The sequence below is a fragment of the Panthera uncia genome, chromosome D1 (assembly GCF_023721935.1).
Source record: "Panthera uncia isolate 11264 chromosome D1, Puncia_PCG_1.0, whole genome shotgun sequence".
NCBI classification, from domain to species: Eukaryota; Metazoa; Chordata; class Mammalia; order Carnivora; family Felidae; genus Panthera; species Panthera uncia.
This window is the reverse complement of record NC_064808.1, coordinates 43,414,678-43,438,844: the sequence shown is the minus strand read 5'-3', so window position 1 is coordinate 43,438,844 and position 24,167 is coordinate 43,414,678. Positions and strand designations below refer to the sequence as shown.

At 38.3% G+C, this 24,167-nt stretch overlaps 1 protein-coding gene across 7 annotated transcripts in view; it reads left to right on the top strand.

Annotated features, from left to right (window-relative positions):
- FAR1 (fatty acyl-CoA reductase 1) overlaps nucleotides 1-24,167 on the top strand; it is a 75,228-nt gene that overhangs the window by 14,395 nt on the left and 36,666 nt on the right. For 2 of the 7 annotated variants that reach the window (XM_049649729.1, XM_049649712.1), the window contains exon 1: nucleotides 18,130-24,082. The exons of 4 other annotated variants lie outside the window; for them this stretch is intronic. The gene's annotated coding sequence lies outside the window, so the exon portion shown is untranslated. Of the gene's footprint in view, nucleotides 1-18,129; nucleotides 24,114-24,167 lie in introns of those variants that run through there. One more of the 7 variants, XM_049649720.1, reaches the window with a different exon arrangement.

The following is a 24,167-nucleotide window of genomic DNA, read 5'->3' as shown; positions in this document are numbered from 1 at the left end:
GACTGAAGAAAGATTTTTGTCAACTATCAAAGGACTCTTATTTGGGCCTCTTTTCCTTCTTGTTATTTTAATCATGTTTTGTTGTTTTCTCCCATGTCTCTCCACCTGGTGCCAAGACGCCTTCACTGCCACAACTTCAAGCCAGCAGATGATCCTTTCTGTTCAAGGACACTCCCATATGTTATCAACTCTAGATATAGCCACCTTAGCCTTTCCTAACTCCTATTAAATTTTCAACTGACCAACCTTGACCCATAGATAGGTACATCTCTACGACTCTATTCAGCAGGAAGAAGCTATGGAAGATGAGACCTTCTACCTTCAGCAACCTTAAAGATTTAAAAGGGTCACAGTTGTTCAGGGAGGAAAATGATGAGGGAAACAAAGGCAAGAGAAACGTAGCTTAAATTAAATCTTACAGCTTGCAGCCCACTGATACACCCCTGAAAACATGCAGAGAGTGACCTTCCTCAAGCAACTCATGGCTGCCTTACTTCCTTAATGTTTTTCTTTTATTAAACACTAAAAGTAACCTTATCTTATAGCCCCTGAAGGTCCTGAAAGCCTTGCTTTCAAATTCCTTAGAGACTTACGCTATTCCTAACCCCCACTAACTTAAAAGTATATAATCAGGGGCGCCTGGCTGGCTCAGTTGGTTAAGTGTCTGACTTCAGTTCAGGTCACGATCTCATGGTTTGTGAGTTCGAGCCCTGCATCTGGCTCTGTGCTGACAGCTCAGAGCCTGGAGCCTGCTTCGGATTCTGTGTCTCCTTCTCTCTCTGCCCCCTCCCCCACTTGTGCTGTCTCTCTTGGTCTTTCAAAAATAAATGTGTAAAAAAAAAAAAAAAAAAAAAAGGTATATAATCAGTCACTCTTCACAATCCCAGTGCAGCTTTTTCTGCCCACAGGTCCTATCCCCGTGTTTTAATAAAATCACCTTTTTGCACCAAAGACGTCTCAAGAATTCTTTCTTAACTGTTTCCTCAAGAACTCCACCAAGTACTGTCCATCCTGAATTAATAGGAGGTAGAATATATGACTTTTAAGTCATATATTAAGTCATATTTATTTATAAATATATAAATACCATTTTTTCAAAGGTAAAAGGAGAAACTACTTTGGCCTAACTTGCCCTTATATAGTTGAGATCTGTGGAGGAAAGGGTTTGTTAAAGTATTTTGAGTTGTACATTTTTAAAAAAGTTTATATATTTTTGAGAGATGGGGGAGAGAATTCCAAGCAGGCTCCGTGCTGTCAGCGTGCATCCTGTCATGGGGTTTGATCCCACGACTTGTGAGATCATGACCTGAGCCAAAATCAAGAGTTGGACAGTTAATCAACTGAGCCATCCAGGTGCCCCTTTATATATATGTTTGTGTTAAAATTAGTCCTACATGTGATAATGGGGTTTAGAATTGTGTTTTGGTCTGAAGGGATTGATTCTCTATTAAGTCCTGAGATTGTGTTTATCATCCATCTAGTTTGAATGATGATCCTAAATAAAGTTCTTAGAAATACATGGTTTTTTTTTTTTTAATTTTTTTTTTTTCAACGTTTTTTATTTATTTTTGGGACAGAGAGAGACAGAGCATGAACGGGGAAGGGTCAGAGAGAGAGGGAGACACAGAATCGGAAACAGGCTCCAGGCTCCGAGCCATCAGCCCAGAGCCTGACGCGGGGCTTGAACTCACGGACCGCGAGATCGTCGCGGGGCTCGAACTCACGGACCGCGAGATCGTGACCTGGCTGAAGTCGGACGCTTAACCGACTGCGCCACCCAGGCGCCCCAATACATGGTTTTAAAAACTTGTAGGTTGCACCTAAAATAAAATCATAATAATGGTTTTTACATTAGGCAGAAGCCTCAGGAGATAGGAACAGTTGAATTAGCCTCTAATGAGACATTGGACTGTTTGAGGATCTAGTGAATTTTAGGCATATTGCTTTAAAGTGATAACCTTTGTGACCTGTTAGAGTTAATAATTCTCTGAGGATCTAATGTACTACTGGGAAACAAGTTAACTCTAATACATAGACTTTGAGAGCTAGAAGAGGAAGCATTTAATCATTAGTGATTTGGCCTCCTTTTCAATGAATTTTATGAAGGATGAGAGCAGTTAATTGACTGGCACAAGGTCAGGTGGTTAGTGGCATTCCCAACAGAGTAGTTACTCATTACTGAGTTTTGGTAGGTCTGTTGTGCTTATTTTGGCTGTTTTCATTCTGGATCTCAGTTTCTAGGAAAGAAAGTATCTTTACAGTAGGGTTTTTAGCATTGTGGCTTTAAGTCTCAGTTGATAAATTGACTAAGAATTACCTGAGTTTTTATACTCTTGGTGTTTTTACTTTGCTGTACATGTTCTCACCCCATCTTTAGCACAATAACCCACGGTTGTTACAGGCTTATTGGGTAGGGTTTTTAGGAGCTTAAATCAGTTTCACAGCTGGAAACAAATACTAAGAATCCACAAAGTCATCAAACACTTCCCTCATGTTTTCTTTTTTCTTTTTCTTTTTTTCACTTGAGAGAGAGTGTGCACATGGGCGAAGAGACAGAGAGAAAGAATCTTAAGCAATCTCCACATTCAGCACAGAGCTGATGTGGGGCTTGATTCTACAGCCCTGGGATCATGACCTGAGCCGAAATGAAGAGTCAGACACTCAACCAACTGAGTCACCCAGGCGCCCCTCTCTCATATTTTTTGTACCTTTCTGGGCTGATTCCTGCCTGACATTTAGTTGCAAGCTATATCTATGAACCTGGCAAAATTTTAAAGGTAAACCAGGAAAGGATTTTTGAGAAGAGGGTTTGTTATGGGATTTAGTCCTTTTGAAGATATTTTTTGATGATTCCCAGAACTAGAGACTGGAGGGATCACTCACATCCAAGTTCAGAGAAGTTGTTCTGTAAAGGGCCTGATTCCAAGTTCTTATATTACATTTGGTTGGTGTAGATTTGATAGGCAGGGAGAGCACCTGCCCCTACATTAGTAGCCCTGTAGTCAGGGTAGGACCCTTAAAACAGTGCTTCTCAAGTTGTTTTAATCCCAGCCATTTAGCTGGGTCATTTTTTAGCTCAATAATTCCCACTTTTGGTGGAAAAAAAAATAATTGTCAATGTCCAGGCATTTTGGAGGGAGAGAGGTTTTCTTCAGCATTTAGGGATATGGATAGTTCCTAGTTGAATTATGAAAAATATATTTGTCTTAAAGTCTAGACTAGTTAGAACGCTGTAGGTCTCAAATCCTCATGATGCAATTGTTTAATACATTCTGCAGGTATAATAAAACAAATAAAATGTATGAAGCTTAACTAATGCAAATTTTTAATTAAAAAGTAAAAATAATGACTCAGACAATACAACTTCACCAACAGTGAGTGCCTCTCTTGAAATTACAGAATTTCACCTTTTGAGTGTGTGTATGTGGTAGGAGCTTTGTAGCATTGGGAGTTGCACCAGCCAGAGTTATTAACTGTATACAGATTGAAGTCTTTGGTACTTTTGAACAACCTGGTCATTTTTGCACCTCTTAATAACTGACTTGATAGTTTATTCATAAGTAGTCTTTTAAAAAACATTAAAAAAAATTTTTTTTAATGTTTATTTATTTTTGAGACAGAGAGAGACAGAGCATGAATGGGGGAGGGCCAGAGAGAGAGGGAGACACAGAATCTGAAGCAGGCTCCAGGCTCTGAGCTGTCAGCACAGAGCCCGACACGGGGCTCAAACTCACGGACCGTGAGATCATGACCTGAGCCAGAGTCAGACGCTTAACCGACTGAGCCACCCAGGCGCCCCTTAAAAAACTTTTTAAGTTTATTTATTTTTGGGGGGGGTTGGGGTAGAGAGAGAGGGGGAGAGAATCCCAAGCAGGCTCTGTGCTGATGTCCGCACAGAGCCTGATGTGGAGCTCAGTGTCACGAAGTGCTTGACCTGAGCCTAATCAAGAGTCAATGCTTAACGGACTGATCGTTAACTGACTGAGCCACCCAGCCACCCCAATTCATAAATAATCTTATGCATCAAAGGAATATCATGCTTAAAAAATTTTTTTTCATGTTTATTTATGAGAGAGTGAGAGAGCTTGTGGGGAAAGGGCAGGGGAGGGAGACACAGAATCCGAAACAGCCCCAGGCTCTGAGCTGTCAGCACAAAGCCCAAAAACTGAGATCAAGACCTGAGCTGAAGGGATGCTCAACTGACTGAGCCACTCAGGCGCCCCAGAAGATCATGCTTTTTAAATCATTGGGATTTAAATCCATGGGACATTTGGCCTATTTTTGGATAAACATTACTTTAGAAGGTAATTTGTGAGCTTTTCAGGAGCGTTGTTTCCCTAGCTGTATTGGGAAATTTATCAAGGCTTCGGGGTCTGTGGCCTGCTTTACCTGGGGACATTTGGTAGTCTTCGATATGCTAATACACTTTATTGATTTCTAGTTGGGATAAAGTATACAGTTTCCCAGCCCCATTTACCATGGTTTGGAAAATGCTGCCTTGGAGGATGTATGTACCTGTTTTTAGGTTCAGCCTTGAGAACAGATTCAAAAGGTGCATAAGAAGGTGACACAAGAGAAACAGGAAATACAGCATAAAGCAGAAGCTTCAAAGCACTTTTCTGCTGTTCAGGGTTGCAAGGCGTTTGCTGTAATAATCAGACGGAGTCTGAACTGCTTCTAAACTGAATCTAAACTACTTTTATAACCAGTGAAATACCTGATTCTGCCAGCTTGTTCTCAAAGATCTTAATCTTCATGAACAGGTTTTGGTAGTTTTAAATTACACCACACAAGATCTGCCTGAGTCCATTTTTGGGAAAATCTATAGGTGGTCAAATGTAATGTTTGTGGTAAATATGATATATTTTCCTCTTAACATTAGGAATTTGAAATATTTTTGTGTTAGTCTTTCGATATATTATGGAGTCAAATGCACAACTTCCATGAATTGCTAAGCACAATTTTAGTTGTGTTGGAAAAGTTCAAGAAGCCCGGTGTTTGGTGGTACACTTAAAGTATTAGTACGCCTATGTATATTTGAATCCTATATTTTCACTTTTCCTTTTAAAAAAAATTTTAGTATTTATTAATTTTGAGAGGGAGAGAGAGAGCACGTGCAAGTCGGGTAGGAGCAGAGAGAGGGAGAGAGAGAGAATCCCAAGCAGGCTCTGTGCAGTCAGTACAGAGCCTGATGCAGGGCTTGAACTCAGGAACCGTGAGTTCATGACCTGAGCCAGAATCAAGAGTCAGACACTTAACCATCTGACCCACTCAGGTGCCCCTGTATTTCACTTTTCTGAGTAAGTATCAGGATAAAAATTTCATGTCTTTAAATGAAAACATTTTCATTAAGGTAAGGAGAAAGCATTGCACAATAGTTTAAGAAAGAATCACGTGGCTTGTGACAACTACTTTGTAAAAATTATTTTCTCCCAGAATAGAATTGAAGATATGGATTTAGTACAAGCAATTAGCAAACTGTTAATCGGAGCTCAACCCTTCTTCGTAGGCTTTACAGTAGAGAAGTTACCCCACTGGTACAGGCCTTGAGGACAGAAACAAAAACAAAGGGAAATGGATATTGCTGAAAACTTTAAATTTTCTTGTCAGCAGATAATCTTAATTCTGTAGAATTGACATTTACTTTCTAACGGAGGAGAACTTGACTTTTTAAGATGTCTTTTGTTTTTTTACATCACTCCAAGGAATTTGGAGTCTGAATTTTGTTAATGGCTAAGACTTTCCAGGATAATGAAGCCTTAGAGCACATGCTTATTGGAGTATGTGTACAAAATAGTTATGTAGTGCCCCTAAAAGAACTAATGAACCTATTGAGATTCCTTACCACCAAGAAGTATCTCAGACACTGAGGAAGATAGGATTCAGAGAGTTAAGTATTCGTATGCCAATGTCTGTGTAGGCAAACAGAGTGCCCATTATATCTCCTTCAATGGGTGCTCACAACAGGGTTGGACACTAGCATCTTTTATTGAAAAAAGAAATGTTAACCAAGATGCTACAGCCATTCTTTTGTTTGTGGAAAAATGCCTCATAAGCCTTAATTTTTGAAAAAGGAGAAAGGAACCCACTATTCTTACCAGCTTGAGTACAGTAAATAGTGTACATTTTGAGTTTGCATTTTGGCCCCTTGTTTGTTGCTTACAGCTTACTTGCAGAGGCAGTTGGTTTTTTTTTTTATGTTGAGTTTTGAAACAGCAAATAATGATTGCAGAGTTATTAAAATATAGCAGAAAGACACAAGACCAGTGGTTCCCAGTATGCCTCCAGATGGAAGACAATCAGAAATCTTAAAGTATATATACTCTTCATAGTCAAACTGAAATGAGTTGGCTTGCTTTTGGCCAGAAGTGTGTCAACTCCAAGTGGTAACTTACTTATTAGAAGTTGACAAGTAAACAAGCAAAAATGAAATTTTTATTCAGTAAATGAGGTTGTTTGGTAAAAGGCAAAATATTTCAAAGTATGAGGCCCATGCAGCCATTTTTTTTAGTTTTGGGTGGCTGAAAATATGTAATAAGAAACAACTCTTTGTTGTTCCCTAGGGCCATGAAATAGGTCCAACACGGATTAAATAGTTGGCAGTCTCAAAAGTAATAAATTTGTCATTATTTCACCATGTTCTTCGTGGCAGGTGGTGTTGTCTGAAGATGGTCTTACCAGTATCTCTCATTGCACATGCTCTTTCATTGTGACCTTGACTCTTCTCTCATCCTGAGGTGGGGTTTATGGCCCCTCCCCTTGAATTTGAGTGGTCTTGTGACTCACTTGTAACCAGTAGAATGCAGGAGTAGTTATACTTGTGTGACTTTCAAGGCAAAGTCAGAAGAGGTTAGAGAGCTTCTGGCCTAGCTCACCAGAATACTGGTTGTGAAGCCTGTAGCAGCTTTGTAAGCAAGCTAGCCTGAGACTGCCATGCTGCAAAGAAGCCCAAACTACTTCATGTGGAGAGATGCAAAGGATCTAAGATCCTGAGCTAGAACTTTTCAGCTAGAACTGTTTAGTTAATCCTTCCCAAATTCTTAACTCAAAAATATCGTGAGAGAGATTAAAATGGTTATTGCTGTTTTAAGGTACTGAGTTTTTTAGTGATTTTGTTACATAGCAGTAGATTATCAGAGTCCTGCTTTTCCTGAATCTGCTACTATATCTTGAGATTTGACAATGTGCCAATGCACAGTAAGGAATACACCCCAATGATTGGTTCTGGGATCTCAGCATTAACTTTATTTTGATCTTTGACTTTTGGAATATAAAACTTTTTTTTTTTTCTGTTTTATCCTGCGCCCATTTGGAAAAGCCATTCCATTTTTACGTATTTAGTAGAGTGTATTTTGGTAACTGAAGCTGTATCATGTGTGTTGGAAAGTGTCCATGATATTATTGCATGAGAGCACATGCATCATCTTTAGAAGATCTTTCCACTGTACCCTAATTTTAGTTGCTATGATATTTGGCTTTCTATTAGTTTCTTAGGACTGCTGTAACAAAGTACCACAAACTGGGTGGCTTTAACCAACAGAAATTTATTGTTTCATGGTTCTGGAGGCTAGAAGTCTGAAATTGAAATCCATGCTCCCTCTGAAACCTGCAGAGGAATCCTTCCTTTCCTCTTCCTAGGTTTTTGGTAGCAATTTTGATGTTCTCTGGCTTGTAGCTGTATAACTTTAATCGCTAGTTTTGTTGTCACATGGGAGTTCTCTGGAGTTCTCCCTGTGTATCTCTGTGTCTTCACATGGCCCTCTTCTTATAAGAACACCGGTGATAATTGGATTAGTGACCCACTCTGCTTTAGTGTGACATCATTTACCTTAACTAATTACATCTTCAAAGATCCTGTTTCCAAATAAGGTCACATGCTGAGGTACTGGGAGTTAGGAATTCAAAAGATCTCTTTTGGGGAACACAGCTCAATCCGTAACAGGCCTCAAGGGAGATTGGTTTTAACCATTTACGCATTTTTACTCCAGATTAGATGTGAAGGGGGTTTTTCACCAGTACCTATGAAGTCTGTTCTCTGCGCATTAAGTTCATCTTTTCGGCATGCACACATAATACACATAAAATTTGATTGTAGTTTTTAATGGTTTAGGCTCATTGACCCTTTGAGAATCTGATAAAAGCACTGGATTCTTTCCCTAGAAAGATGTATGTGTATGCTTGGGAGTGCGTACTTGTGCACATACACAACAACATTTTGTTTTAACGTGTTCTTGGACCTCTACCCCTATCCCTGCTCCCCAAAGCCTGTTCATGAACTTCTGGATTAGAGAGTTAACTAATTTAGGTTACTTAGAGATACCTAATCCCCATCTCTTTTAGTGGAAAAACAAAAGGAAAAACAAGAAGCTGAGGCGATCCCTCATGGTTATTGTAGCTACATGCAGTTTTCTGGAGGATTTTCATTTTTATGTGATATTTATCATGTGCTTAGTCTCTTCCTTCCCTTCCTGCTCCCCACCCCCATATAAAACCTTTAGCTAAGGAAAATTGTAAACAATGTTATACTTTTCTGTAGAGAAGAATAGTCTAGGTTCTTTTAGACGTGGATCAATATATAAACAGACTTTTATATCTTGCTACAGTGTTGGCTTAGCTCATGACCTCTTTAAATTCTCTGTTATTTTTTGATTATTACATCAAAATTATTTTATAAAGGATAGTAATCTAGGGTTTCTGAGTCTGCAACAAGAGTGTATCCTGTGCTCTTCTTCACTTGTAGCCTTTTCTCCAACATAATATTGCCCAAACCTCAGCCCTGAACATTTTAATAGGCTTTCCTTTTAAAAGTAACAGATTTTTTTACACACTTTGAAACAGACTATAGGTTATGTCTTCATTTTGCATTTAGCCTCTGGCGTATTTGTTTCTGAAGCCTGGCATTCATGTATTGGCTTGTTTATGACGATATTACATCAAACAAATATTTACTGTCTGTTTTACATGACACATATGGTAAGTATAGTAGTTGTGAAATCACAGGAGATGAATTTTCAGACCATACTGGTTTCCCTTTGATGCCTTTCTCCTTTGTATTCATTTTTCTGAATATGAAATATTGGAAATCATTGTTTAGAATAGGGGTTGACAAACTGACTTTCACACTACCTTCCTCTTTGTGAATGAAGTTTTACTGGAACATGTCCATACTCATTCATTTACTTAATTATTCATGGTTGATTTTGTGCCCCAAATCGCAGAGTTGAGTAGTTGATATTAAGATTGTATGAATGGCCCACAGAATTGAAAATATTTATTATCTAACCCTTTACAGAAATCTTTGCTAACGGTTTGTTTAGAATATTTTGTAATTCTACCTTCTAAGGATACTTAAAATTTTTTTTTCTACTTTTTAGTTATGGAATCTTAAGGATATTAAAAGACCATTTAGCTCAACTTTTTATCTAGTGTTTGAATTTCCTTTGGTGTTGCTACCACATGGTCGTCCAGATTAAAGGTCTAGGACAGTGAGACAAAACGGGATTAGATATGCTATGTTAAACACAGAATAATAACCCCTGGTTGGAAGTCAGTGACTCCCATTGAAAAGATAAATGGACTATCTTATTCTTTGTCCATTGGCTCTCCCTGCTGTCTCCATTGGTAGGTTTTTACTTTGGGTTTGTTTATGTGGTGAGGGCACAGAGGAGCCAGATTTTAATAGGAGGACCGCTAAATGGACCCTTATTTCAAGATAATAGCTATTAAGTGGTAGAAATTTATAGGAAGATTGATTGAATGGTGAGACATTAACTTGAGACTTTCATATTCAGTGCTTAGTTTTCCTAAATAAATTGATAACTGCTAAAACATAGAACTAAGTCCTTACAAATATACTTTGTCAGATTTTACTGTTTGTGTTAAAAAATGCTGGTGCAGAAAGAAACATATACAGGTAGAACAAGTCCAGACTTCACTGCAGAACTGTATTTGGTAGTTCTGTGTACTTGACAACTTAGTGAACATGGTGAACGTAGATGAGCTCTCGGGAGATGGAAGAGAGGTGCATCTGATCCCAAGGTCAAGGTTATCCTAAAGAGGAATGAATTTCTCACATTGCATTCAGGAAATCCAGTCTGTTAGAGTCTAGTTCTTCAACAGTTTCTTAGTTAACATCTGGTTTTTAATCTAATCTAATAATTTTCCATCTAATAAAGAGAAGGAATGAAAATGTAAGTTATAAAGATTAGCAGAAGATAATATCCCCCCTGCCTTTTTTTTTTTTTTAACACTACCCTTTTTACTTTTACGACGATTTGTCAAGTGCAGCTCAGTCTCTCTGTCTCTGTCCCTGTTTCTTGGTCTGTCTCTCTCTTGCCCACTGTCATATCTCGAGAGTGTTCTTTTTGCTGTAATACACTTTCCTGCTTCTGTCGCACAAGAAAAAAAGATTTGTCAAACTTTTTTCCTAACAGTGAAAATGAGTTTGTAAATAGAAGACAGAATATAGTGGAGACTGAGAAGAAAGAAAATTTGTGCTTTCGTATATTTTTTGGTACCCTCTGATTTTTCTATTTTATAAAAAGTGCTTTAAAAAATATATAACACAATGCACCTAGTACATAATTTAACAATGTACAAAAGGATATGTAGTGCAAAGTAAATGCTTTTCATCTCTGTTCCCCACTTACCAAGTTATCCCTCCCAGAGATAACCATCATTACCAATTTTTTGCCTTTTTTTTTTTTTTGCCAGAAATAATCTATGTATTTATAAGCATGTGCATACTTTTTTTCATTCCTTTTCTGTGTCATAAAGGGTGGTGTATCATATAGGATATTACTTCTTGGCTTTTAAAATTTATCTTGAGTGCTATTTCTTATCAGTATACATATGTTGAACCGCCTCATTACTTTTTGAGATGCAGAATATGCCATTATAGGGATATGCCACTTTGCTCATTCACCTGTTGGTGGACATTTAGGTTTTCAGTCTTTTGCTATCTATGTTGCATTAAATACATCATTGCACACACTTGTAAGAATAGCTGCAGGATGAACTTTTAGAAATAGAACTGCAAAGGTAATGAACATGTAAAATTTGATAGATATTGTCAGATTCCCTCCCATGGTTTGCACTAGTTTATATTCCTACCAGCACATAAGAGAGGCTGTTACTTGTGGGGGCACCTGGCTGGCTCAGTTGGTAGAGCATGTGACTCTTGATCTTGGGGTCATGAGTTCAAGCCCCACGTTGGACGCGGAGCATACTTAAAAAAAAAGAGAAGAAAAGAGTGTTTTACTTGTGTAAAAACTCTATCAATTTTTTGGTCTTTGTGAGTCTCATAAGTAATTGAAAAAATAAATCTTGTAGTATTCATTTGCATTTTTCAGAATGAGTAAGATTGAGCATTGGTTATAGATGGAACGTCACATTTTATGTTAAAGACCATGGATATGTAATGTAAAGGTGTGTGTGCATGTGAAAGTGGGGGAATAGTCTTGATATTTTCTTTGTTCCTTTTTGTCTTGTTAAGTAAAACAGATTATTACAGATTGTTAAATAGTCTTGGCACTCAGGATCACTGGGTCTAGTACAGTCTTATCAGTCAGTGTGGTTCCTGGCATCACTTAGGAACTATTAGCAATGAGGAATCTCCGGCTCATCCTAGACCTGTTGAATCAGAATCTGTGTGTTAACAAGGTCTCCAGGTCATTTGTGTGCCCATTAAAGTTAGGGAAGCACTAATAGAGAGATTCACCTGGCCTAAAAATAAGGCTGGAGCCTCCCAAAGAGGGTATACAAATTAACCTTTTGGCTGGGCAGGGGGTGGTGGGGGGGGGGGGGGGGGCAGTGGCTCATGAACTTGGTTCTAAATTTGACTGGTAAAAATATTTAAGGTGTGAAATTTTGTGCCTTGAGAAACGGGAGCAGGGGTCTTTGGATACAACTTTGTCACTAGAATGTTTCATTTCCACAGGGTCCAGAGGGTCCAGAATTTATTAGGATTGAAATAAAATTTTGAAATAGGGGCTCTAGGTTTAGGGCCAGGTTCTGGGGAGAGGTAACTGGTAAGAAAGAGCTAGGTCGGCTAAGGAGTTCTAAGCGTCTGACTAGATTTCAGCTCCGGTCATGTTCTTATTTATGGTTTGTGAGTTCGAGCCCCAGGTCGGGCTTTGTACTGATGGTGTGGAGAGCCTGCTTGGATTCTCTCTCTCTCTGCCCCTTCCCCATTTGCACTCTTTCCCTCTCTCAAAAATAAATAAATAAACTTAAAAAAAAAAAAAACAACAACAACTGGGAATCGGGGAGATTTGGCCTGGGGCAGAAGTTGCCACCTTCTGGTCTAGACTCATTCTGTGAGTACAGGGAATTATGCAGCTTTTTGAGCAGGTGGATGTGTCGTCTCAGAGGCTCTTGTGGAATTATTTAAACTGATAGTGAGATCTGGGAAAAAGGCATGAAAAAACAAAGCACCTTTTAATGATGTAGGAAAAAAGCATCTGGAAAATAAACTTTTTTTGAAGTCTAATACAGAGAAATTCACAAGTACAGTTTAATCCGTGGTTAATCATAAAATGAATTCACTTATGTAATCATACTCAGGGCAAGAAATAGAATATTAGAGCCCCAGAAGACCACTGTGCCTCCTCCCTTCTCCCTAGCAGTGACCACAATAGCTTGACTTCTGACCCCTAGATTAATTTGCTTTTATTTGAATTTTGTATGAACGGAATCACACTAGCTGTATTATTTTGGCATCTGGGTTCTTTGACTAGTATTGAGAACTCTTTCGGTTTCATTGCTATATAGAATTTTTCTGTTAGAGTATGCCAGTATTTATCTATTTTGTTAATGAGTATTTGAGTTTTTCCCACTTTTAGGATGTTGCAAGTAATACTTCTTTAATCTTCTTGTTCTTCACATCTTTTGGTGTTCGTTAGTAAATGTCGCCAGTTTTCCAAAGTAATTGTATCCACTCTTGCTGTACTACTAGTGTTGGGAGTGCTCTAGTTGTTCTGTACCACCGTCTGCAAGTTTGAGACCCTCCAGGGTAGAGGGATTACCTGGGTTGCTCCTAATAAAGCTGCCTTGGGACTATAGCCTGATTTCCTACCTTAGGAAGCATTTGATGGTTTGTTAACCCTGTTAGCCAGTAAGTAGGCATGTCTTGTCAGTTGTTGTCAGGCCCTCAGAGGTTTGGTTTAAGCCTGCTTCTGCTAAAATCATTCATTTCCTTCCCCAATTAAAAAAAAAAAATGGGTATATGTACATGTGAATATACCAGTGTCCTGTCCAGAGATAAAATAGCTGTTAGTCTTACTTTGGTAATAAAATTTTTTTCTACTCTAAAAATTAAACTCATAATTAAGTGATTTTTTTTTTTTTTTTTTTTCCGGAAAAGACCCCTAACACATTTCTAGACTAAAATATTGTAGTTTGGACTGACTGCCAAGGGATCGTACTGAGAATCACTGCCAAAGAATATGGGGAAGATGAATAAGAAAATATAATTACGTTTCTCATCATTTGTGTATTACATTTAATCCTTACACAGATGCTGTGAAGTAAAGGGAGGGTTGGGTATGCTATCTGTATCTTAGAAATGAGAAAACCAAAGAACCAAATAGGTTAAGTAAGTTCACCCCCAAGATAAATGGGTGAAACTGGATTGCAACCCAGCTCTGTTAGACTCAAAGCCCAGGGGTTCCAACCATATCAGGGTCATCTGAAAGTCGTTTCCACAAAGGGCCTACATTATTTAGCAGGAAGCAGTTTATAGCAGAGCCTGATTTCATACAGTACTGAAAATGGGTTCACTAGAGATTAGTTTCCTACTCATTGTAGGGGAGGAAAAACTTTCCTTCTCCCCTCTTGAGTTCTATGGCTGGTGCCTGTTAATTAAACTGACAAGAGCCAGATTAACAGGAGGAGAGGGGTGTGTGTGTGTGTGTGTGTGTATTTATATATTATATAAATAAACACTTTTTTTTTTATGTGGGCTAGGGCTTCACAGAAAAGACATGAAAAACCAAAAAGAGGTGGTTAGACTTGAGAGCTTATATACCATATTAACAAAGGGTGATAAATTATGAAGTGATGGTGGGAGAATGGGTGAAATAGGTAATGGGAATTAAAGAGTACACTTATTGTGATGAGCACTGAGCAATGTATATAATTGTTGAATCACTGTGTTGTACACTTGAAACTAATATGACACTGTATGTTAACTGTGCTGGAATTAAAATAAAAAAGCAAATGAAGTTAATTAAAAGTGCAAAAACATTATGAAGAAGTGACTAGACAAAGGAAAAGGAGTTTGGGCTTCTAAAAGCAGTAAATTGTAGGAAGGTAAATATATGAGAAAAGTAATAGAAGATAAGGGTTATTTTAGTAACGTTTGTTGGTGCTGACTCATCTCAGTGCTAACTTTACATCTTCTTCATGACCATAAAACTCCCTCAGAGTCTTCATGGCAGTCCTCATTTCTCAGAAGTTTCTGCTTTTAATCAGATAGGGGAAGTTCAGGGAAGACTTGTTTCTGTATCTGTTAAATCTCGATTGCTCACAGTAATCCATATGGCAAAGTGACATATTTAAGTGTATATTCTGATCCACCATGCTCCCTCACACAACACTACTATTATTCATAGGCAGTTAAGTACAATACATGTTTTCAAAGTTCACTGATCCATAGGATTACTTTGGTATAGATACCTGCAGAAACATGCTTGAATTTGTTGCTTATCTTAAGACAGACCCCAGAGCATCTTGTCTTCTACCCTGTCTTACCACCTCTACTGACCTGGGTTTTTTGTTTCTAACATTCCAATGAACGATTTTATCTAGTAAGGTCTTGGCAGTGGGCTGGGTGCAGTGGAGTTGGAAATAAATCCACTAACCTTTGATAAGGGCATATTTCTATTTTTTAAAAATACTTATTTATTTTTGAGGGGCAAAAGAGAGGGGGGACAGAGGATTCGAAGTGGGCTCAGCACTGACAGCAGTGAGCCCGATGCGGGGCTCGAATTTATGAACTGCAAGATCGTGACCTGAGCCAAAGTCAGGTGCTCAACATACTGAACCACACAGGCGCCTGATAAACGAGTATTTCTGAGGATAATGTCTTTTTATTCAGACTGATAGTGAAAATAATTAAGCCCATCTAGATGGTCTTTGAGTCAAATTCTGTTTGATGGACCAACTTATGTTCTCTTTGTTGGCTGCCCTCAGGGAAATCCTGGTAAATCTAATTGCCTTTAAATTTTAATTAAGAGTCTACCTGACCAGTTAATAGTTACATTTCTATTTGTGTTGCTGGTTTGGCCCATCAACTTTTTAATGTATGTGTGAGTTTATGAATGAATTAATGAGAGTACGAGCAGTGGAGAGGGGCAGAGGAAGAGGGAGACAGAATCCTAAGCAGGATCCCATGACTCTGGGATCATGACCTGAGTGGAAATCAAGAGTGGACTGATCCACCCAGGTGGATGGGTGCTTTTATTGTCTATTCTGCTTTTATTGTCAAATGATTTGGAATTTTAAGAATTCTTCTACCAGAATTTGCCTTTTTTCATGTTAACATTTTCTGTGAAGCAGATTTGTGTCTATCATATGTCTGAAGGCCCTGTAGGGGAAAATGCAGTTCTGTTTACTCCTGTAGTGAATTGTGCAAAATGAAACAGACCTTCAAGACCATCTTTTCCAACTTTATACTTTTTCTGAACCTCTTTTCCAGTGCTGTGCACTCAGTCTTTATCAGTGAGCTGATGCCTTTACCTCACCACTAAGGGCAAGTAGAAACTTTATTCCCCCCTGCAAAATGTGGGATTTAGTGTGAAGATATTGCTTCAAATTTGGCTCTGCCCATGGGTGTGCTGAGTGACCTAAGGCAAGAAAATTATTAAGGAGGCTTGTGGAAAATTATATCTGAAAACATGAGAGATACAACTTTTTGTGCTTAATAGATTTTCCTTTTCCTTTATTTTTATTATGTATTTTTGTCATCACTGGTGAGTCTTCTGTCAAACTTTGGCTTCAAGCCCTTGGAATTGCCTCTCATTCCTTCTTCCTACCTTGCCCTGCTCTCCACATAATTGTTCACATTTGTCTTTCTTCTAAGCAAGTGTCTGAAACAACTAGTTGACAGAATATTAAGACTTTTAATTACAGTTTTCAGCTCTAATTCAAGGAAAGGAATTCCTATTTCTTGGTACTGAAGAGCTGCTTTTTTTTTTTTCTTTGCTAGATTTTTGTGGCTTTCTGAATATTCTAATACCCTAATCTCTCACTTTAATAGCTTTATCTATTGAAAGAACTCCTTTAAAAAAAAAAAAAAGTTGAAATCGGAGGTGTAGGATCTGCTCTTTACTTGTTTATCTTAACCAAGTTTCTAAAACTAATGAGACAGCATGATTAGCTTTCCACTAATATTAAGACATTTATTATGAGAGTACTGTTATGTTGCAAGGGTGCAGTTTATATTGACTGAGTGAGTGCTATCTTGAAAGTTCTCTATGGTTTCTCCATTTGTGGCCATTTCAGGCTCTTTTTGCCCATAAGACCTATTTCACGTTCCCTTTTTACAGATAAGGAAACAGGTTCAGAGTAGTAATTTTATCTTAGGATCTCATGGCTTCAAAGTGGTACCATCTGGACTTCAAGTGAGTGAACGTAGGAAGTGAGTGAATGTATCTTCATTTAAGTACATTTGTAATATGTTTTCTTAATGTAAATATAAATACATAATATAAAAGCACCAGGAAAACCCACTTTGGCAAGAATACCTTGAAAGATTAGAAACATTTGGTACCCAGCATTTTTACTGGTCTTTTGAAAGATTTCTGCCTCTTTAACTTTTGAACCATAAGAGAAGGTTTGTTTGTTTTTTAATTTTAGTTGACACACAATGTTAAATTAGTTTCAGGTGTACAGCATAGTGATTCAGTAACTTTATACATTATCTTCTGCTTACCCCAAATGTAGCTACCAACTGTCACCATACAACTCTATTACAGTACCATTGATTAAATCCCTTATTCTGTACTTTTCATCCCTGTGACTTATTCATTCCATGACTGGAAGCCTGTACCTCTCACTCTTGCTTCACCTGTTTTTGCCTATCACCCCACCCCTCTTCTCTGGCAACCACTAGTTTGTTTTCTGTGTGTATGGGCCTGTTTCTACTTTTTGTTTGTTTGTTTTGTTTTTTAGATTCTACATATGAGTGAAATCATATGGTATTTGTCTTTTTCTGTCTGACTTATTTCACTTAGCATAATACTCTCTAGCCAAGATATGCTGAGTAATGTTCCATTGTATACGTATATCACATCTTCTTTACCCATTCATCTATGGAGACTTAGGTTGTTTCCATATCTTGGTTATTGTAAATAATGCTGCAAAGAACATAGAAGTGCATTATCTTTTTGAATTAGCGTTTTTGTTTTCTTTGGGTAAATATCCAGTAGTGGAATTACTGAATCATAGGATAATTTTGTTTTAATTTTTTGAGGAGCCTCCGTACTGTTTTCCATAGTGGTTGCACCAATTTACATTCCCATCAGCTGTGCAGGAGGGTTCCTTTTCTTCCATATCCTCACAAACGTTGTTTGTGTTTTTTGTCTTTTTGCTGCTAACCATTCTGACAGGTATGGGGTGATATTTCACTGTGGCTTTGATTTGCATTTCTCTGACAATTAGTGATGTTGAGCATCTTCTCACATGCCTGTTGGCCATTTCTGTATCTTTGGAGAAATATCTATTCAGGTGCTCTGCCCATTTTGGAACAGATTGTTTTGTTTGTTTGTTTGTTTGTTTGTTTGTTTCATTGTATAAGTTCTTTATGTATTTTGGATATTAGCCCCTTACTGGATATATCATTTGCAAGTACCTTCTCCCATTCAGTAGGTTGCCTTTTCATTTTGTTGATGGTTTCCTTTGCTGTGCAAAAGCTTTTTATTTTGGTGTAATTCCAGTAGTTTATTTTTGCTTTTGTTTCCCTTGCCTGAGGAGACATGTAGAAAAATATGGCTAAGGTTGAAGTCAACGAGATTACTGCTCATGTTTTCTTCTTCTAGGAGTTTTATGGTTTCAGGTCTCATATTTAGATCTTTTTTTTTTTTTTTTAATTTTTTTTTTAACGTTCATTTATTTTTGAGACAGAGAGAGATAGAGCATGAACAGGGGAGGGGCAGAGAGAGAGGGAGACACAGAATCGGAAGCAGGCTCCAGGCTCTGAGCCATCAGCCCAGAGCCCGACGCGGGGCTCGAACTCACGGACTCACAGACCGTGAGATCGTGACCTGAGCTGAAGTCGGACGCTTAACCGACTGAGCCACCCAGGCGCCCCTCATATTTAGATCTTTAATCCGTTTTGAGTTGAGTTTTGTGTATGATATAAGAAAGTGGCCCAGTTTCATTCTTTTGTCCAGTTTTTTCAACACCATTTGTTCAAGAGACTGTCTTTCGCCATTGTATGTTCTCGCTTCCTTTGTCATAGATTAATTGGCCATATGAGCATGGGTTTATTCCTGGGCTCTCTATCCTGTTCCACTGACCTGTGTGTCTGTTTTTGTGCCAGTACCATACTGTTTGGATTACTGCAGCTTTGTGGTGTGTCCTAAAATCTGTTGATTGTGCTAGCTCCAACTTTTTTCTTCTTTCTCAAGATTGCTTTGGCTATTTGGGGTCTTAAGTGATTCCATACAGATTTTAGTACTATTTGTTGTAGTTCTGTGAGGATAAGGTATTTTTTTAAAGAAAATACTCAGCTGCCACCGTTAAGTCATGTTTTCTTGAAGGCATCTCAAGAACAGTAAAAATAAATATGAGTCACATTTTATAGCCCCTCCGCCCCAGCACGCAGGAATGATAATGTTGCGGTTTTTCCTCAGCATTGCAGTGCTGCAGCTGTTTTTCAGCAGATGATAGCTTTTGATGTCTTGCTATGTAGAACTCACACAGTCGAAATTGAAACAGCATGCTGTAGGATTGGCAGCATTTTCTTTCCTGGCATTTTCTAGTAGCTTCTGGCTACATTGGCAGGGCTATGTGGAAGATGTTACAAGTCTGGACTTGCCTTAAAAGAATTCTCATTTGTGCTGGCTTTGTCAATAAGTTAGCAGTAGGGTGAAATAAATGTATTGGTGGATGGGGGGAGTCAAGGATACTTAGAGTTTGAAAATGCCTATGCTTGTAAAGTTTTGGTGACATTGTGATAAAGTGGGAGATTTATGGGAATTCTGTTCTTTCTTCCATGAAGAAAACCGTGTAACTCACATGTAAACAGTACCTGAAACTGGTAAGAAGCAGTTTCATCCTGAAACTGTCTTAGCAAGCAGCCTTTCTACTGCTACGCTTGAGGAGAAAGAATTAAGTTTGGTAAAAATTTTCTATTTACAGATTTGCTTTTGAGGCTTTAGAGGAAAGACGTCATTGTAGATGAGGGAAAAAACATGTAGTTGTGTTAGTTTAGGGTTGAGCCAATCACATGTTCAGGCTATAAACCCTCAATTATTAAAGGAAAAACTGCCTGATATTTTTTCTGTTTTAAATGCATATGTACACCTGTGGAAAACTTTCTTGTGCCTGGTATCTAATAGGTACTTAAGAAATGTTTATTGAATACATTTTTACATATGAAGAAAATGAAGCTCAGAGAGGGAATTAGATGACTTGTTCTAGGTCATATTCTCAGCACACTGTGGTTAACATTTGTAATCAGCATATAGTTGTTATCAATACCTACTGGATTTATTAGGTATATTGATGCAGTTTTTTTCATATCTCCCGTCAGTGGGCTATAGTTTTAATTAGGCTTTCGGTCACTGAAATCTTGAAATAGTCTTGCTTAGACCTGAAGCAGGTTATAACTAGAGTAGCCATATAATTTACTGTGCAAACTAAAACACTTCAGAGGGCTATACTCAAAATTCAGGTGGGATAGCATGTACAAACCAGCTTTGTTCCAGGCAAACTAAGACCTATGGTCACACGAGGTTTTTATTTTTTAAAGTAAACTTTTTATTGGCATGTAGCATACATTCAGAAAGTCCATAAATCTGAGTGTACAGCTTAATGAATTTTTAAAAACTGAGCCAACCTGCATCAAGAAATAGAACATTACTAGTCTCCCAGAAGCCCCCTCCCACCCTCTTCTGGTCACTGCCTCTTCTTTGCAAGATAACCATTCTTTTAACTGATGAGTTTTTGTCTGTTTTTGAACTTTATGTAAGTGGCATTATGTAGTATGCACTGTTTGTGTCTGGCCTCTTTGGCTCAGCATTCTTGTGGGCCTCATCCATGTTGTATGTAGTGATTGTTCCTTCATTTCATTGGTTTTTTAATATTCCATTGTGTGAATATGCTATAATTTATACAACATACTATTGACAAACATTGGGGTTGTTTTAATTTGGGGCTAACAGGAATAGTGCTCCCATGAACATACTTGTTGATGAGTCTTTTGGTGAATGTATATACTCATTTCTCTTGGGTATATAATTAGAAGTGGAATTGTGAAGTATGATATATGAATGTTCAGCCTTAGTAGGAATGCCACTTTTGCTAAGTGTTAAACCTGTCTGTACTTCCTCTAGCAGTAGGTGAGCGCTCCAGTTTCTCTGCATCCTTACCGATACTGTGTATTGTCTGTCTTTTTCATTTTAGCCATATTGGGGACAGTGTAGTGGGATCACATTGTGATTTTAACTCGATAACTACAGATGGTGAGTTCCTTTTCATGTGCTGATTGACCATTTGGATCTTCTTTGGTAATGCCATTTGGATTCTCCTTTATGTTTGCCTCAAGCCTTTCCCATTTTTCTATCAGTTTATCTCTTCTCCTTGTTGAGTTGTAGTTGTTTATATATTCTGGGTGGTAATCAGTTGTTATTATACATACCACAAATATCTTTTCCTCTAATTTGTCTTTTCTGCTTATTACAGTGTTATGGGATGAACTTAATTTTAGTGTCCTCCAGTTTATCGATATTTTTCTTTTGTGGTTAGCACTTCTTGTGTCCTATCTAAGAAATGTTTGCCTACCCCAATATCATGGAGATGTTCTTTGTCATTTTCTAGGCCTGTAATTATCTTACCTTTCACATTTAAGTGTATAGTCAATCTAGAGTTCATTTTTTGTGTGTAGTGTGAGGTAGAAGTCAAGATTCATTTTCTTTTAAGTTTCTATTTATTTATTTTTTTAGTGATCTCTACACCCAACATGGGGCTTGAACTCATGACCCTGAGATCAAGCGTCACACGCTCTTCCGACTGAGCCAGTAAGGGACCCCCAAAATTCATTTTCTATATGGATAGCAAATTGACTGCATTATTCTTTGCCCTAGTACCACATTCCTGCAGCTTTATAATACATCTTGATATACGGTAATGAAGTTCCCCAGCTTTGTTGTTCTTAGTACTTATCTTGGCTATTATTGGCCCATCGTATTTCCGTAACATTTTAGGATCTTAGTTTCCATCCACAAAAACAGCTTAGGTTTTGATTGGGATTGTATGGACCCTAAGGATGGTGAGTTGACATTTCATTTATTTAGAAGTTGTCTTCTAATCCAGGCATGTAGTAAATCTCTTCATTTATTTAGGTATTGTTTAATTTCTCTCAGTGTTTTGTAGTTTTCAGAATAGAGGTCTCAAATATCTTTCAGATTTACTTCTACCTTCTGGTAGTTTAAAAACATATAATTCACCGAGGTAAAATTTACACAATATAATGAACCATTTTAAAGTGAACAATTTAGGGGTGCCTGGGTGGCTCAGTAGGTTAAGCGTCCGACTTCGGCTCAGGTCATGATCTCGCAGTTCGAGCCCTGCATCGGGCTCTGTGCTGACAGTTCAGAGCCTGGAGCCTGTTTCAGATTCTTTGTCTCCTTCTCTCTCTGCCCCTCCCCTGTTCATGCTCTGTCTCTCTCTGTCTCAAAAATAAATAAACGTTAAAAAAAAAAATTTAAAGTGAACAATTTAGTACAGTTCAGTGTTGTGCAGTCACCACCTCCGTCTAGTTCCAAAACATTTCCATCACTGCAGAGTAAAGCTCCTTAAGCATTTTGTCTCCACTGCCCACTCTCCCACCCCTCAGCCCCTGCCAACCACCTGTATGCATTCTGTCTCTATGGATTTATTTATTCTGGATATTTCATATAAATGAAATCCTGTAGTATTGGTGTTTTGTATCTGACTTATTTAACTTAGTATGTTTAAAAAAAATTTTTTTTTTACATTTTTATTTATTTTTGAGAGAGAGAAAGAGAGAGAGAGAAGGAGAGCAAGCGCATACTTGGGGGAGGGGCAGAGAGAAAATGAGACAGAATCCGAAGCAGGATCCAGGCTCTGAGCTGTCAGCACCAGAGCCTGATGTGGGGCTCAAACTCACAAACTGTGAGATCATGACCTGAGTCGAAGTTGAATGCTTAACCAACTGAGCCACCTAGGCGCCCCTCACCTAGTATGTTTTTGAGGCTCATTCCTCGATTGTAGTGTGTGTCAGGTCTTCATTCCTTTTTATGGCCGAATAGTATTCTGCTGTAGGTATATACCATAATTTGTTTATCCATTCATCTGTTAATGGACGTTTTGAGCTGTTTGTACTATTTGGCTGTTGTGAACAGTGTACTATAAACACGCATGTACTTGTTCGAGTACCTGTTGGCAGTTTTTGGGGCATATGCCTCAGAATGGAACTGCAAGGTTGTATAATTCTGTTTAACTTTTTAAGGTGCCACTACCTTTCCCATAGCAGCTGAACCATTTCACGTTCCCACAAGTGATGTGCACGGGTTTTAGTTTCTCTGTGTCTTCCTTAATACTTGCTGTTTTCCATAGTGTTTTGGTGTTTGGGATGGTATCTTAAGTGGTTCCAGTTTTTTGTTACTTCATTTTCCGTGTCGCTGATGTATAGAAATACATTTGCTTTTTTCCATATAAACTTCGTATTTAGCGACCTTCTTAACTTCATTTAATTCTAATAGTTTATTTATGTGTTTATTGGATTTTCTCTATACATCTGGATTTTGGATTTTCAAGTGCTTTCTTATTCTTCTGTTCCTTTTTCATGTACTTTGCTATTTTATGGATGCAATATTTTTGTGAATGGCTTGGAGAATTTCTTTAGAATTTAAATTCTGTTTAAAATTTTATTGCCCTTGTTTCCTTGGTTGATTCTGTTGCTTTTCATTTTGGTTCTTCTTATTTTGTTAGGTATTTCTTAAATATCTGGTGATCTTTGGTTATCTAGTCATGTTTATGAAGGATCAGGGTGGTTGGTTTTGGGGGCTGATACTGGCTGGCTTCCTCTCAGTTTTTTGCGGTCTGTTTTTCCAAAAGAGCTTTTCTCTGAATGAGATTACTGATGCAGAATTCTGTGTGAGTTTATTTGTTTTTTTAAATTTTTTAATGTTACTCATTTTTGAGAGACAGAGACAGAGCATGAGTGGGGGAGGGGCAGAGAGAAAGGGAGATACAGAATCCGAAGCAGGCTCCAGGCTCTGAGCTGTTAGCACAGCGCCCGAAGTGGGGCTCAAACTCACAGACTGCGAGATCTTGACCTGAGCCGAAGTTGGATACCTAACCAACTGAGCTACCCAGTCGCCTGAAGTTTTATAGTAACTTTATTTTTTATTTTTTTAAATGTTTATTTATTTTTGAGAGAGAAAGAGACAGAGCACCAGCAGGGGAGGGGCATAGAGAGAGGGAGACACAGACAGGCTCCAGGCTCTGAGCTGTCAGCACAGAGCCTGTCAGCACAGAGCCTGATGTGAGGCTCGAACCCATGGACTGTGAGATCATGACCTGAGCTGTAGTCGGATGCTTACTTGACTGAGTCACTTAGGCGCCCCTTTGTGAATTTGTTTTAAGGGCCAACAGCAGCCAGATAGATAGGCTTAGGACCTAAAATTTATTCTAGGGGTCAAGTACTTTGAGACTTTTTTCTTTCGTTGGTTTAGTTTCCTCTCTCTTGATTCTCCACCTCCCCCGTCATTTGTGGATGTCTGGAGCAATGTCAGGCTCAGCCCTACTTTTCTTTTGTCCCTAACACCCATGCTGGATGTTCTTCTCAGCAGATCTGGATACTAAGCCTTGGGAGCTCAAGTTTATACCGGAAGTAAGGCTGTCTTGAGTGGCTCTGCTGTTCTGTGAGCAATCCTTTAATTCCCTTGATTTCCCTATGACTTTTTTTTAATTTTATT